Raw genomic sequence first — 15,876 nt, forward strand, 5'->3', positions numbered from 1 at the left:
CGAAGCCAAGTTTGGAGCGGAGCAGTCTACGAGGAGAATAATTGCTCTAATTTGTTAGAGCTTCTGTGAAATGAAGCTCAACTGTCGTTGCTCAAGGGAACGCCGGTCGTCTGGTCAATTGCATCGGTCTGCGTTTGTGTGTTTGCCGGTCATGTGCTACTAGTTGATTGGTTGTCAAAAGACAGGTGGACTTCTGAAATATGCGAGATGCTTTAGATGCAATATTCATCTTCTTTTGTAGAGGACGATGAAGTTTTTTTGGACTTTGACCAGCTCACTTCGTGGTACACGAGAATATGTGCAGCCGCGTCAAGCTTTTTCTCTGTAGTTGGTATGTAGGTTGTGAATGTAGCACTGGTCCGATCTTCCTATAGGTATAGTAAATTTGATTGTTGGAGAACTTAATATTGACGATCTGGACTTCTAATCAGACATAATTCAAACCCCTGCAACTGCTACACCACTACTTGGTTATCAACCAAGCACAACTCGATTGACCTCGCCACAAAGGCTTTCCCTGCAAGCGAAACAAAGAACACAAGAAAGTGAAAGAACACAATCTGAAAATTTCATATGTATATGAAGCAAAGATTGCCATAGTCGAGAACAATAAGAACAGGATCCTGGATCATAGTAAAAGGACTTGTCACCACAGGTACAATGAATGATGTCTATTTCTAGATGGAAAACTAAACTAAACAAAACCTGAGCTTCTAAGGCGGCGGCTACTGAGTTTATATAGCAAAGGGGTGGAGGCCAAGGGTGTGGACGACCTAGGACGCCCTTGGGACGTGCTCCTATTGGTGGAGGCACGCACAATAAGGGCCTAGGCCATTCTCTTGAATTACAAGGCTCGCGGCTGATAATAGTTGACACAATACCTTGGCAGATTCTGTACGTCCACTTATTTTAATGATTACATTAATTTGGAAGGATTGAAAAGTGTATCCATTCAGCTTTGCATGCATAGGTAGACGTTGAAAATGGACTCCGTATGTAATCTGGGCATCAATTTTAATGTAGATTGCTCCTAGACTCCAAGGTGGACTCGAACTTGATTAGCTCCGTGCCTCCACTTAGCATCTCGAACCGAATAAGCTTCAGACCTCCTTCTTGGCTTGGACACTCTTCCTGATCTCCTCCACCTCCATGCCATTCTCCAAACATGACCATATTCATATGTGTAATGTCCTCGTCAGGTTGATAGGTGGTTTGAGCGGTACGTTGATTGAGTCTCAGATATTGTATTACTTAGAGTGCACAAAGTCTTTTTCTTTCTATTTTTTTCTTTTGTTTGATCTGTATTGGCTGAGTGCACGATTTCAGTGTAGAGGTCGGAACAATATTTCCTCTTGAAATAAAGATTGCTTTATCAAAATAATTTGTCTAAATCCCGTATAACCCCATTATTCCTTTATTCATCCGACACCCCTCGAAGGCCAGACATTAATAGCTGCCATTTCAAAAAGCCATCTTGAGATAGAGATCTTATGAAGCTTTCTCATTCAAAACATTTGGCCACATACACTTACTAATTGCAGACTTAATAACTGCGGACACGACATTGAAGATTCTTTCGATCCTTACTGTTTATGGGAAGTGCACTGCTAAGTTCCAATAGCTTGTATCGATTCACTTGATATTACCCCAATGACATTTAATTTGTGTTGTATTTCAATCGCACCCTATGGAGACAAGTGCGCATCATTGTGTTACCAACTTCATTTTTCGGAGTAAGAAACATGTAGTTCTTAGTGATATCTAATACAATGTAGGCCGGATCTCTAGCCATGTAACTTTTTATTTGTGTGTCAAACTTTAGCTCGAAAGTACCATACATGAACCTCTAGTTGATGAATTACAGATCTCTGCCTGCATATGTTGAGGCAAAATACCGTGTCTTGTACTCAAGGGTGAGTAAAAAATGATCTATCCACATGCTATACCTCAACAGTTGATCCAATAATTCTTCAAAGGTTAACGGAATTACCAGTAGCATAACATCATAATAATACCATGAACTATTCATTTGCATATAAGGATACCCAAATTTGTGTAGTGTGTACTGAATATCTAAATATTATTAATTATCATATGCTTGTTTGGCGACACACTCAATCTTATTGCACCACTATAAATGGTGTCAGTCAATCGAACCACCAGTTTGTCTACATGGTGCGGAAGTGGATTGACAACATTTCACATTTTCAATCTTTGAGTGACACTTGTTCTTTTCATTATTTGACTATATAAGTGATTCTCTAGTATTGCTCCTCTCCTTACTGTCTATCTAACCTTTATGAAGTATACATGTTACTCTTTCTTAGAAAGAATTTGGTATTTTGAGGTACATGTTTTAACATCAGAAACAAAGTGTTGCATAATTTGAATTTCAGAACAGTCCGGCATATAAATGTTTAGTTACACAATATCTACTTAAACATTACACAAAAAATCGTTGTAGCTCTAGTATTTAGTTGTAAATCATACAAATTGACCATAACCATAGAGGTATGAAAAGAATCATGTCTACAAGGCTTAAAAATACTCGAAATTACCGTCCCCTCCCATCTTGCCACTTCAGAAAGAAAAGGGGAAGAAAGCTAACACACACTCTGAGTGCTGCTGGAGATTATTGAGGCAGAAGGCTGCTTGCTGCTGGAGGTTATAGAAGATAGGCCCGCAGCGGAAACAAACAACGTTGCGATGACAAAAAATGATCTTTCCGTGTGGTCTTAAAGGCCTAAATAAAATAAATAGATCTCACATACACCATCAAATAATCATAAAGTCCAACAATGTATATACTCATAAGCTCCAAACGTTTTAGCACCCTCCCCTTTCCTCTCCTTCTCACCACCACCATGAATATGCAACTTGAGGTGCTGCATGGCGGCGCAATGCTCCTGGCCACATGCTCTTCGAATAGGTGGCATTAGTCGGTGGGAATACATGGAGCCATGGGGCACATTGTGCTGGCCGTCACTCCGCGATGCAGTACTGCTGCTGCTGTGATGGGGTAGATGCTGGGATCGATAAGGGCGGCAACGGGGAATTCTCATTGGGGGACAGCTTCCCATCCCTGTCCCCGTCGGTTGAAAATTTCCCCATCTCCATCCCCATGAATGTTGTCAGGGAGAAGTTTTGCCCCATCCCCACCCCCGCGCAGGGAATTAATCCCCACGTGGTTCCCGTCCCCGTATCATCGCAGTACCAACGTTTCTGATCCAGAGAATAAGGTAGAAATTGGAACGATCTTTCTCCTCTTCCTACATCATTGATTTCTTCTCCTATCAATCTCACAAAGATTTCAAATGTCTCAAGGATTACACAAGAAAGAAAAGGAACCATATACAACTTTGTAGAATTCAACAAAAACCAAAGGAGAAGATAGAAGATGAGGATAAAAAATTCGTTGCTAGCTTCTTGCTCTCAATCTTTTTTTTTTCTCGTTGCTGTCAGGGCGTGCGCAAGGTAAAGCCAAGGCATCGTTGGCTCCCAGAGCCATGGAGACTTGGATGGAGTGGCCACTACTGCCCGTCCACCGTTGCTCCTCTGTGGGATTGAGCGCAAGCCTGCAGCTAGGCAGGCGTCACGCCTTGTGCGTGGCCTAGTGTCGGTGGGAGTCCGGCGGCTTGACCCTTTTGCTGTTGGCGGCGGCTCAAGAATGTGGTGTGAGTGAGACTGTGTGCAAGACTGGGTAGGGTGGGGAGTGGTGGTGGACAGTGGTGTAGATAACGCTAGGGTTATCTGGTGTGCTGCGATTAGCTAGGGTTATCTGGTGTGCTGCGATTGGCTGCTTGGGCTTTCAAGTACACAGCTGGTTGTTTGTGTTCCTCCATAACCCTCGTGGGGGGAATGGGGACCGGGAATAACTCCCCATCCCCGTCCCGCCAGTCCGGATGGGGATGATTTCTCCCCCATTTAGTCGCACGTGGGAGTAAATTTTGTTCCATCCCGATCCCCTAATGGAAGAATTATTTTCTGCAGGCAAATAGGGATCAAGTCCCAGTTGTCATCCCTAGTCCTAAAGACCGGTCCTGAGCACATGGAGGAGCGGCAGTCTGATTATGCTTACACTTACCACGTGGCAATAGTACGTCAAGCTCATAAGGAACCTCACTTTCAGCCCCATCTCTATCGTCGCACTTATCATGTTGCAATAAGATTTTCTAATGTTGCATGAGGTGATTTGAGATGTTTCGTTAGTTGGTAACTTTGGTGTTGCAAGGTTGTTTTTCCGATGTTGCAGCGATTATTTTGTGGTGTTGTAGCAATTGATTCTTTTTTGTTGCAAGAAAAATGGTGCAGAAAACATGTATTACTATGGTGGAGACTCATAAAAATGGATGCAGCAATGGTATATTATTATGTTTTAAACATTAACCTTCAACGTTGCGGAGGATGCTTTTCATTGTTACAATAAATAATTAGTATTTGATGTAATGATTAGCTTATGTTGCGGTGGGTGTTTTCTTCATGTAGGTTTGTTGCGGCGCATGTTTACTTCGCGTTGGCAAAACGGCATAAAAAATACTATTGGCTCAATTGACACTAATAGAGAACTGACTTTCGATGTGCCCCCTTTTGTCCCAGTTTAAAGTTGGCCCGGGACAAAAGGGGGTGCGCCACGGTAGGCAAAAATGGAGGGAAGATTTACTCCCGGTTGGTATTTTCAACCGGGATTAAAGGCCCCCCTTTAGTCCCGGTTGCAACGGCTAGTTCCGGGGCATCGATGGGGTGACCCTTTTGTAATAGTTTACTTCTGGTTGGAGCCTCCAACCGGGAGTAAACTTTCAACTGGGACAAAAGGTGTTCCTTTTTGTCTCGGTTGGAGTTTTTAACCGGGATAAAAACCCATCCCCATTATATACCAAGACAGAGGCCTTTCTTCCTCCTCCAGCACGAGCCAGTCCACCACATAGACAGAGAGTTGAGCTTCACCACTCTCTGGTGGTGCCCAAGCAAGGGAGGTGCTGCCCGAATTTTTTCCCCCATTTTCATGGGAATTTCACTCGTCCAACACAAGTGTTGTGAAGGTTTGCTACTTCATCCTCTTGTTATGCTTTGATTTATGCTTTGGAGATGGAAATTAAGTTTATTTGCTAGAATGTGATGAAGTAGAAAATGGAGAGGTATTTTGAGCTAGAATGTGAGGGAGATTGATGTGTCATATATAGTATGTATTCTTGCAGTGAGTTAAGAATGATGCTACCTTATCTAGACGGTTTATCTTATCAAATTCAATATGGTTTTTCAAATCCATACTTGTTGAACTTGCATACCATGTTCATCTCGGCGAGGATGTTCTTCGCCGAGCAGCAACGTATGTCAAGAAGGAGGTTCGATTCTACGAGAAAGAGTGGATACGGACATTGTGACCGTGTCCCCTTTTCCGTAGAATCAAACCTCTTTCATGACGAAGTGCGGTGCCACCCAGTTGAGGACATGCTTGCGAGATGATCACGGTCTTCAAGTTCAACAACTTCTGCAGTACTAAGGTAAGAATTTTTGTACATAGATGGCTTCTGCTACTGGAGGAAGTGGCGATAGTGGGGGCGATCGTCGTTCCTCTTTCGGCAAGGGAAAAATCATAGTTGGCCCTTAGCGTAAGCCGAAGAAAATGAGCGCGTTGAAAAAAGCAATACTTTGTTATTTGCAGAAACGTCATGAGGAAGCTGTTGCCGCGGGTCAGGAATCTCCTTTTGGTGGTCGTTATGCTCCACCCTCAGTCCTGGATGTTTCACGTCCACTTAGTACTACCATTTCAGATGGCACAAATAAACCAAAGGATGAGGCTGGGTCAGCGGAACCTTCGTCTTCACCGCCCAAGGATGCTTAAAGTCCTCCTAGATAATAACTAGTGGATGGCTTTTTGTATGGTATCATGTTGTTTGGATCTATAATTTAAATATGTGTATTTGTATCTATATCTAAACTTTCAGCATTATTTGCACTACAACGTTTGACATGCTTTCAATCGTGAATCCATTTTCAAGTGTAATCAATTGTCACGCGTAATCCATTTTCAAGTGTAATCAATTTTTACGCGTAATCTATTTTCAAGTGTAATCAATTTTCACGCGTAATCCATTGTCAAGTGTAATCCATTTTCATGCGTAATATGATGCAGATGGACCGGCAATGGATGTATAATGCAGACAGGCGGGGGAATGTGTTTATTGATGGCTTGTATTATTTTTTCTCAAAGTGGCCAAAGCGAATAAGCCAGAGAATAGGTTCGTATGTTGTCCATGCTTCCAATGCACTAATAAGAAGGACTATTCAAAGGATTCGTGGGGGACTATTCACAGTCACTTGTTTAGATACGGTTTCATGCCTAACTATTTGGTTTGGACAAGGCACGGTGAACGAGGGGTTGTAATGGAAGATGGCGAGAAGGAGGAGGAAGATGACAACAATCCAGACTGGGTTGCAGGCCAAGCTTTTGCAGATACTACAATGGGCGAGGCTGATGAAGATGAGTTTGCAGAAAATAGCCCTACTGATGACCTTGGTCAGGTGCTACGAGATGCACACAGAGATTGCGAAACTGAGATAGATGATCACCAAAAATTGTTGTACCCAGATTGCTAGCAGGGCCATAAAAAACTAGGTACGACACTAGAATTTGTGCAATGGAAGGCAAAAAATGGTGTGTCCGATAAGGCATTTCAGGGGATGTTGAACATTGTCAAGAAGATTCTTCCTGAGAATAATGAATTACCGTCCACAATATATGAAGCTAAACAGATTATTTGCCCTCTCAGATTGGATGTTCAGAAGATACACGCATGCCCTAATGATTGTATCCTCTATCGTGGTGATGAATACGAGAAATTGGATGCTTGTCCCGTCTGCGAAGCGCTGCAGTATAAGATCAGACAAGATAATCCTGGTGATGTCGAGGGGCAGTCTCCCAAGAAGAGAGTACCCGCGAAGGTGATGTGGTATTTCCCTATAATACCATGCTTGAAGCGCTTGTTTAGGAACAAGGTGAATGCTAAGTTGATGCGATGGCACAAAGAAGAACGTATGGAAGATGAGATGCTGAGACACCCCGTAGATGGGGCCCAGTGGAGATCAATTGATAGAGCATTCCCGGACTTTGAAAGTGAAGCAAGGAACATAAGGTTTGGTTTAAGTACTGATGGATTCAATCCATTCGGTGAGTTGAGTAGTGGCCATAGTACTTGGCCTGTGACCATATGTATGTTCAACCTTCCTCCTTGGCTGTGCATGAAGCGGAAGTTCATTATGATGCCGGTGCTTATCCAAGGCCCAAAACAACCCGGCAACGACATTGACGTGTACCTAAGACCGTTGGTTGATGACCTTTTACAGCTCTGGAAGGAAGAAGGTGTACGTGTGTGGGATGAGGATAGACAAGAGATCTTTAATCTACGAGCATTGTTGTTCGTAACCATCAATGATTGGCCTGCACCAAGTAACCTTTCGGGACAGACAAATAAGGGATATCGGTCCTGCACCCACTGTTTAGATGACACAGACAACATGTATTTGAAGCACTGTAAGAAGGTCATCGATATGGGTCATCGTTGATTTCTCCCTGCTCACCACCAGCTGAGAAAGAGCAAGATGCATTTCAAAGGGGCGCTAGACCATCGTTAAAAACCTGCACACCGTAATGGAAAGCGTATCTTCGAGATAATAAAGGATGTAAATGTAGTTTTTAGAAAGAGTCATAGTAGCCAACCTGTTCCGAACGACGATAACGGACGTGCACCCATGTGGAAGAAAAGGTTAATATTTTGGGAGCTACCTTATTTGGAAATCCTAGAGGTTCGCAACGCAATAGACATGATGCACCTGACGAAGAATCTTTATGTGAACGTGCTAGGCTTCATGGGTGTTTATGGGACCTCGAAAGATACATTGGAAGCACGACAGGACCTGAAAGCCATGGGGCAACGAGATGACCTACATCCGGAAAAGAGAGATAATGGACAGCACTACTTACGTCCTGCCAGTTACATTCTCAGCAAGGAAGAGAAGGATACCATGTTTGAATGCTTGAATAGTATGAAGGTCCCATCTAGGTACTCCTCGAATATAAAGGGAATAATAAATATGAAACAAAAGAAGTTTACAAATCTCAAGGCTCATGACTGCCACATGTTGATGACCCAGTTGCTTCCGGTTGCACTGAGGGGTGTTCTACCAGAAAATGTCCGGTTGCCGCTCGTAAAGCTATGTGCGTTTCTCAATGCAATTTCGTAGAAGGCAATCGATCCATCCAAGCTATCAAAGCTACAGAACGATGTGGTGCAATATCTTGTCAATTTTGAGTAGTTATTTCCACCATCCTTCTTCAATATTATGACGTACTTACTAGTTCACCTAGTAAATTGGTATTCTCGGACTTGTATACCTGCACAATATGTGACCTTTCGAGAGATTCATGGCAGTCCTAAAAAACTATGTTCTTAATCATGCCCATCCAGAAGGAAGCATCGCCAAGGGATATGGAACAGAGGAGGTGATCAAGTTTTGTGTTGATTTTATTGATTCAATTGACTCGATTGGGGTTCCAACTTCACACCACGAGGGGAGGCTTCGGGGAATGGGCACCCTTGGAAGGAAATCAAGTTTAAGCAATGATACTGATTTGTTCTACAAGGCACACTACACTGTTCTACAACAGTCATCCTTTGTGTCTCCGTATATCAAGCAGCACAGGCAGATGGTAGTTTCCAAAAACCCGACCAAATCCGATGCTTGGCTTACACGTCATCACATGAAAACTTTTTCCCTCCTAGTTGCTCCAACAACTTATGGGTAACTCTGAGATTCACCCACAGCTCGCTTGGTTAGCCAGGGGACCTGCTAGCACAATCGTGAAATTCCAAGGCTATGAGATAAACGGTTATACATTTTACACGAGAGTCCAGGACCAGAAAAGCACGAACCAGAATAGTGGTGTCCGCATAGATGCCATAGATAGAAATAATAGCAAGGAGTCGTATTATGGTTTCATACAGGAGATTAACTCAAATACAGACTGCTGTACATCCCTCTATTTCTTTGCAATTGGGTGAAGCTAACTGCTGTAACCAAAGATCAGTACGGAATGACAATAGTAGATCTGAGCAAGACTAGATACAGTGATGACCCATTCGTACTTGCCAATGATGTGCATCAGGTGTTCTATGTGAAGGACATGTGTAGCAAACCCAAGAGAAATCCAGAAGAGACATGGGAGCCAAAGTGCCACATAGTTCTTGCAGGTAAAAGAAAAATCATGGGAGTCGAGGATAAAACAGACTAATCAAATGATTATGATCAGTTTGATGGCATGCCTCCATTCGCAGTTGAAGTTGATCTAAGCATCCTGCTATCCAAAGAAGAGGCTCCGTACTTACGTCGCGATCATGATCAAGGAACTTTCGTGGAGAAGAAATTTTACAATGTTGTATTGTAATGCGCTAAATTTACATGACCTTTGTGTAGTACTTGATACAATTTTTAATTTAACCTATGTATAATTTCATGTGTTCTTAAATTTGTTAGGTGAAGATTTATTATATAAACATGAACAATGTTAACCACATACATACATGGATTTTTTTGCGCGTTGAAATTATTTAATTGAATAATTTCTTGATCATAGCGATGCAGTAAAATAATTATTTTAGAGGCTAAACGAACTGGTATAGAATTAATGACTAAATCACACTTATTGTCAATATACTCGCTAATTAAATATATTTTTGCATGTACAAAATATGTGAAGGTTTTTGTTTTTGCATCCTGAAATGCAGTGAAAACATAAATAAAATCCTTTTCCAAAAAACAGGCGGGAGATGAAAGTGTGGGAAAAGGCCCTTTTATCTTGGGTGCCAATTGAAACTGGGACAAAAGGCCCCCCTTTTATCCCGGTTGACAACTACACCTAGGATAAAAGAGTAGTTTTCGATTCCCGCCGGGGACATACCCTTTTATCCCGGTTACAGTTAGCAACCGAGATAAAAGGGGGGCTTTTATCCCGGTTGGTGATGGGATCCGGGACAAAAGGGCCTTTAGTCCCTGGTGCTATTACGAACCGGGATAAAGGGGGGATAAAAGGCACCGTAGCCTCTTCTACCCCCCACGCCACTTACACTTAGCCAAATTTTCGCCAAGATCCCATGCCCGGCCCTCTCGCCTGCTCCGTTGCCGCACGTCCGCCTCCCTCACCGGCCGCCACCGTCGTCGTCCCCCGTTGCCCTGGTCATCGTTGTCCCGCCGCCCGACCGCCTCGCCCGCGCCCGGACCGCCTCCTCCTCCATCGCCCCGGCCCGCCTCCGATCCTCATTCATCGTGCCCCCTCAACCTCGTCGCCGCCGGTTGCCTCCATCGTGGGGCCTCGTCGCCGCCTCCGTCAACGCCACCTCCTCTATCGCCGCCGTGCCCTTGTCCTTCACGGGCCTCCTCGTCGCCACCTCTGTCGCGCGCGCCGCCTCCGTCGTCCCTCGTTGCCGGCCGCCTCCACCCGGCATTGCTTCGCTCCGTCCCCGCCTCCGCCGTCCCGCCGCCCCGGCTGCCGCAATCCCACCGCCCCGGCCACCTCGTCGCCCCAGCCACTGTCGACCGCGCGAGGTCCGCCGGCACTGGCGCCGGGAACGAAGGGCTCTTGCTGACACAAGCCGGTGGGCTTGCGTCAGCAAGGGCCTTTTTTATTTTTAGTTTGAAAATGAATAGAAATTAGTAGATTGGTTAGAAAATCAATTGATATTTGTATATTAGTTAGAAAATCAAATTAGTAGAAATTAGTAGTAATTAGTTAGAAATTTTGTAGAAATTCATTCAAATTAGTAGGAATTAGTAGTAATTGGCTAGAAATTCCAATAAATATGTATAAGTTAGTAGAAATTTGGTATAAATTCTTACAAAGTACTACTAATTTGTTGAAATTTGTATAAACATTCCGGACTTTGTGGGATTCATGTTATTGTAAAATTAGTAGGAATTAGTAGTAATTTGCTAGAAATTCCAATAAATATGTATAAATTAGTAGAAATTTGGTAGAAATTCTTACAAAGTACTACTAATTTGTTAAAATTTGTATAGACATTCCGGACTTTGTGGGATTCATGTTATTTTATGATTTCATGTATATACCCTTACGTACATGTAACTAAGGCAATTTCTATGATTCATGACTGTCATGTATGATTCAATGTATGTTTCAATCAGTAGTTGAAATGGCAGACGACGAGACCACAAGGTATCTCATGGAGCAGATAATCGCTGGTGATGGTAGTGGCGACAACCTTCCAATATCGTACACCGATGAAGAGGGCACCCAGGCGGACATGTTCCTCAACATGTTCGCCGATGGGAATGAAGAGAATGAGCCGCAGCAACACCTTGCCGTGGCGGAAGGTCCCGGCGAGGTATATCTAATTTGTATTGTTTGACACCACCGTTACTACTACGTACTAATTAACAAATCTTGAACTGTTAGCCCTCTGGATCGACGCAAGGGCAAAAGATCCAAGGTTGTACAAAGGTGATGGAAGGGAGGCTTGTCATCACGGAAGTAACAGAAGAGGGCAGACCGGTTGCTTCCGAGAAAGTAGCAAAGAAAAACGTGAGTCAGATCGGGGTGATTGTAAGGGACAACGTGCCTATCAGCATCAGAGAATGGAAGGGCAGAAGCACCAATCCGTACGCGCTCCCGGAGATAGAAAAGAATATGCTGTGGGAAGATGTCAAGAGACATTTCACACTCTCCGAAGGATATATTGAAAAGGATGTGAAAGCGCGGACGCTGAAGAAGATGGCTACACAATTCTAGACATTCAAGAAGATGCTGGATGCCAACTACATTAAGAAGGGCCGAACTCCAGACTTTAATGTGTGGCCAAAGTTGAGGGACCACTAGGAGTCATTTGTTGAATATAAGAGGAGTGAAGATGGTGTGAAAAAGATCTTGACCAACACTACAAATGCTGGTCAGAAGGGGTACCATCATCATCTAGGGCGAGGTGGTTATGGCACAACAATTCCCAAATGGAGGAAAATGGAACAAGATCTGATCGAATGGAGAATCGTACATGCAACTATTGAATGGCCCGAACGATAAAAAATTGGTATTACGCTCATGGAGGCTCCCTGAGCCAAGAGGATGGGACGTTGATATTCAGTGACACAATACGTGAGAAGGCCGAACGTCTTATGAAGAACATGGAAGATTCTAAGGCTGGGAGGTTGAAGGTGGACTGAGAAAATAATGAGCTCACATTGGCCCTCGGTAATCCCGAGTACACAGGACGTTGCCGAGGGTTCGGGGTCATTCCGTGGAAGTTTGCTTTCCAAGGCGACAACGCATCGTACAAAAGCCGCAAGCGAAGAAAGGAACAGATCGAGGAGAGCTGGCGGCAGATGCTAGAATCCAAAGTGTAGGCACAAGAAGAAAGAATGTTGGAGGAAATCAATTGTCGAGTGGCCCACGCAGTTGCGGAGTTGGCCCAATCTGGAGCATTGCCGAATCCAAACTACGCCAGCTCTTCTCAATGCCTCTTGAGCAGTTGTGCTTCTACAGGGGTCCCCGATGCGCAGACGCCCAGGTTACCCATGGAGGAGCAATGGTTCCCCGTGGATGCCATCATGCAACGCACCACATGTGAGCTGCATGCACCGGTCGGCAACCTTACTATTAATGTATACTTATACATAATATTTATGCAATCTTGTCAATTGATCCACGCCTCGTGATCAAAGTTTAATAACTTGTTTACTTCTGCTATATGTACAGGTAGCGTACGGGAGTATGTTACCAACCCTGGCAGGGCAGAGCAGTCATGGCATGGAGATTCCACCTGGCTACGCCAGCGTCCGCGTAGATCAAATTGTTGATAGCCAATATGAAGGCCTAGAGATCGACCTCCCAGGAGGCAACGGGGAAAGGACACTAGCAGAAGCGCTTCATGGGATCATTCTATGGCGAAAATCATTCCCGGCACGGAGCCATCTCCTCAGAGCTCAAGACCGCTCCCTGTAGATCCCCAGCAGCGACCTTCTCCTCATAGCTCAAGACCGTCATCTCCTGCACAACCTGGTCCAGGACCATCGCTTCCTGCTATATCAAGGTCTCCATCCCCACCACATCTGGTGGTGGGAGCGACGATGACAATAACAACACCCCTCCCCAATCACCGTCGCCGGGACTAAGAGCAGCCCCGATGAAGGAACCTGCAGCACCACTAAAGAAGTCACGAGCACTGCCTCCCAAGCATAGACAGAGAAAGAAGAAAACAAAGGAGCCTGAAGTGACTCGTAAGGAACGTTGGGAGGCAATGACTCATGTGGAACAGTGGGCAGAAATCCAATGAGAGACCAGTGAGTGGTTCAGGAAACAAGCCAAAGAAAAAAAAGCAAGGGAGATGAAGCCACCACCAGTAAATCGAAGAGATTTAAACTTTTTTATCATGATGGAAGAAGGAGCCAAGAAAAGGATACCACTCTTATCAAACTATGAACGGGCTTTAGTAAAGGCTGATGAAAGGGACAAAAGGAAAGGAAAGTCATCTTCCAGTGGTGTTGTCCCCGACCTCGGGCATTTATAAAAAAAAGACGCTCAAAGGGTAGCAGCAATGCCCTTGGATCAACAAGCAGAAGTATTGAAATTTATGCAAGAAACAGGTCTGGGACTTGATGAATGTTTAGGGCAAGTTGAGACGCAACTGCATCGCTCTCTGAGCCGAGATGGACTTATGAGCTAGGAAAACCTCTAGTAAGGCCTTCGTTGGTACGGAAGCTATCAACAAAGATGTACGAAATCCATCAATGGTACATGATGGTGTCCGCCGACTCGAGAGAGATGTTCGGCCTTAAGGTAAAACCGATAGATTTTTACGGCGAAGGCGAGAAAGTTCTGTGGCTAGACTTCAAGGATATATACGAAGTGTACCATCATGATGCCCTGGACGTCTCTCTGATCAGTGCTTGGGTTCTGTAAGTGTCCGTTTATCGTAAATTTTGGCTCATATCAGTATTTTTTTTTGCGTGCATCACTGTACTAACTTCGTCTTCCATTTTATGTAGGATGCTAATTCAGATGTGCCGATGAGAGGCGTACCTACATATTGGCTTCATGGATCCATCCGTAGTTAACCAAAAACAGATACAATTATTGCTGGAAAAAACCTTGGTGGAAGTATACAATTTCCTAGACAAACAAGCATTCAAGGATTTCATACTACTTCCGTACAACTTCAAGTAAGTGTGTGTATACCATCTACTTTCGTTGTCTTTTTCCTTACCTGATTAATGTTAGTTAGCTCTAATATGCATGAACATTTTACGTACGCAACTTTCACTGGATCCTTATCATAATTGAGCCTGAAAGAAGCCACGTCACTGCCTTTGATTAGTTTTGGAAAGATCCGGTGGAGTATCAAGACATGCAAGACATGCTAGGCTTGTAATAATTCTGGACCTTTATCTCTATGCAAAAGTTTGTTTCCTAAATTTTATCCCTGTTACACTATATCATTCATTATTCTAATCCGCAGCGCATGGAAGCAATTCATAAGGACACACAAAGGTCCATTCAAAGAAAAAAACTTATATGGAACACAGACTTCCCGGTACGTATGAAGTCTGCACATTTATTACATTATATAACACAAATATTTCATAACTTATTTTTTTCCGCACTGAAGTGCTTAAGACAGGAACCCGGGAATAATCTATGTGGTTACTACATCTGTGAGCACATGCACAGTTTTATGGGACCCAAGGGACTAAAGATGACGCTGCACAACTTTAAAGTACGTAAAATAAAACTATTACTAGTTAATTATTTTCTAGCTCCTTATATTTAATTGTTCGTGTAACATTCACAAATTTCCAAATTATAGATGTTAAATATTGAACAAGGACTCTTAAAGGAAGAAAGAGTAGCGGAATATGTGAAGATCTCATTGGATTCCTAATGGCTGAGGTGGTAAATCCAAAAGGGAAATTTTATTACGATGGACGACAATTAGACGCTCCGAGCAACACTTTGACAGGAAGATTGTAGATATATAGTTTGATTTATTTGTATATGTAATACGCGCTAATTAAGATCGATTTGTACTAGTTGAATTGTGTATATGAATTGTGTATATATATATTTGTAATTATATAATTACAAATTTCATTCATTTAAATACTAGTTGATTTCATTATAAAAAAATCTTAACTACTAAAGGTTAACAAAAGGGCCGCGGTACTACGTACGTGATGCATAAAAATTTCAGGCGCCATGCAGGGCGCCATTTAGTCCCGGTTGGGAAATCCAATCGGGACTAAAGGGTAATTTTACTCCCGATTGCTTTTACCAACTGGGAGTAAAGGGCCTGTCCCACGCCTGGCGTGGCAGGCCCTTTAGTCCCGGGACTAAAGGGTGATCTTTACTCCCGGTTGAAAGACCCAGGACTAAAGACCCCCCTTTTGTCCCGGTTGGTTTATCCCGGATGGATTTTCAGGAGATATACACCCTACCAACCAGGACTAAAGGCCAGTTCTCTACTAGTGCGATTTTATAGACTATACACTATTTTTTTCATGTTTCAAAGTCTTTTGGGCTAATAATTAGTGGACCAAAGGCTGGTGGGAGCGCCATCCAATACTTGCTCCTGACGTTGGGCATCCCATGCTAGGAAATCCGAATTCGAATCTCATGAAATTTCAATGTCAAAAGCGGTCTTGAATAGCTGCACACATTTATCTTGAAAAATGTTGATGCAAGTCTCTAGGAACAATTATGAGAATGCTACTTCCTCCACTACGGGAAACCTTAAAATTGCCGAGTGTATTTTTTTTGCCGAGTGTTTTTTTTCGAGCACTCGGCAAACAAGCTCTTCGCCGAGTGCCAAGCCAAAA

The sequence above is a fragment of the Setaria italica genome, chromosome IX (assembly GCF_000263155.2).
Source record: "Setaria italica strain Yugu1 chromosome IX, Setaria_italica_v2.0, whole genome shotgun sequence".
NCBI lineage: Eukaryota > Viridiplantae > Streptophyta > Magnoliopsida > Poales > Poaceae > Setaria > Setaria italica.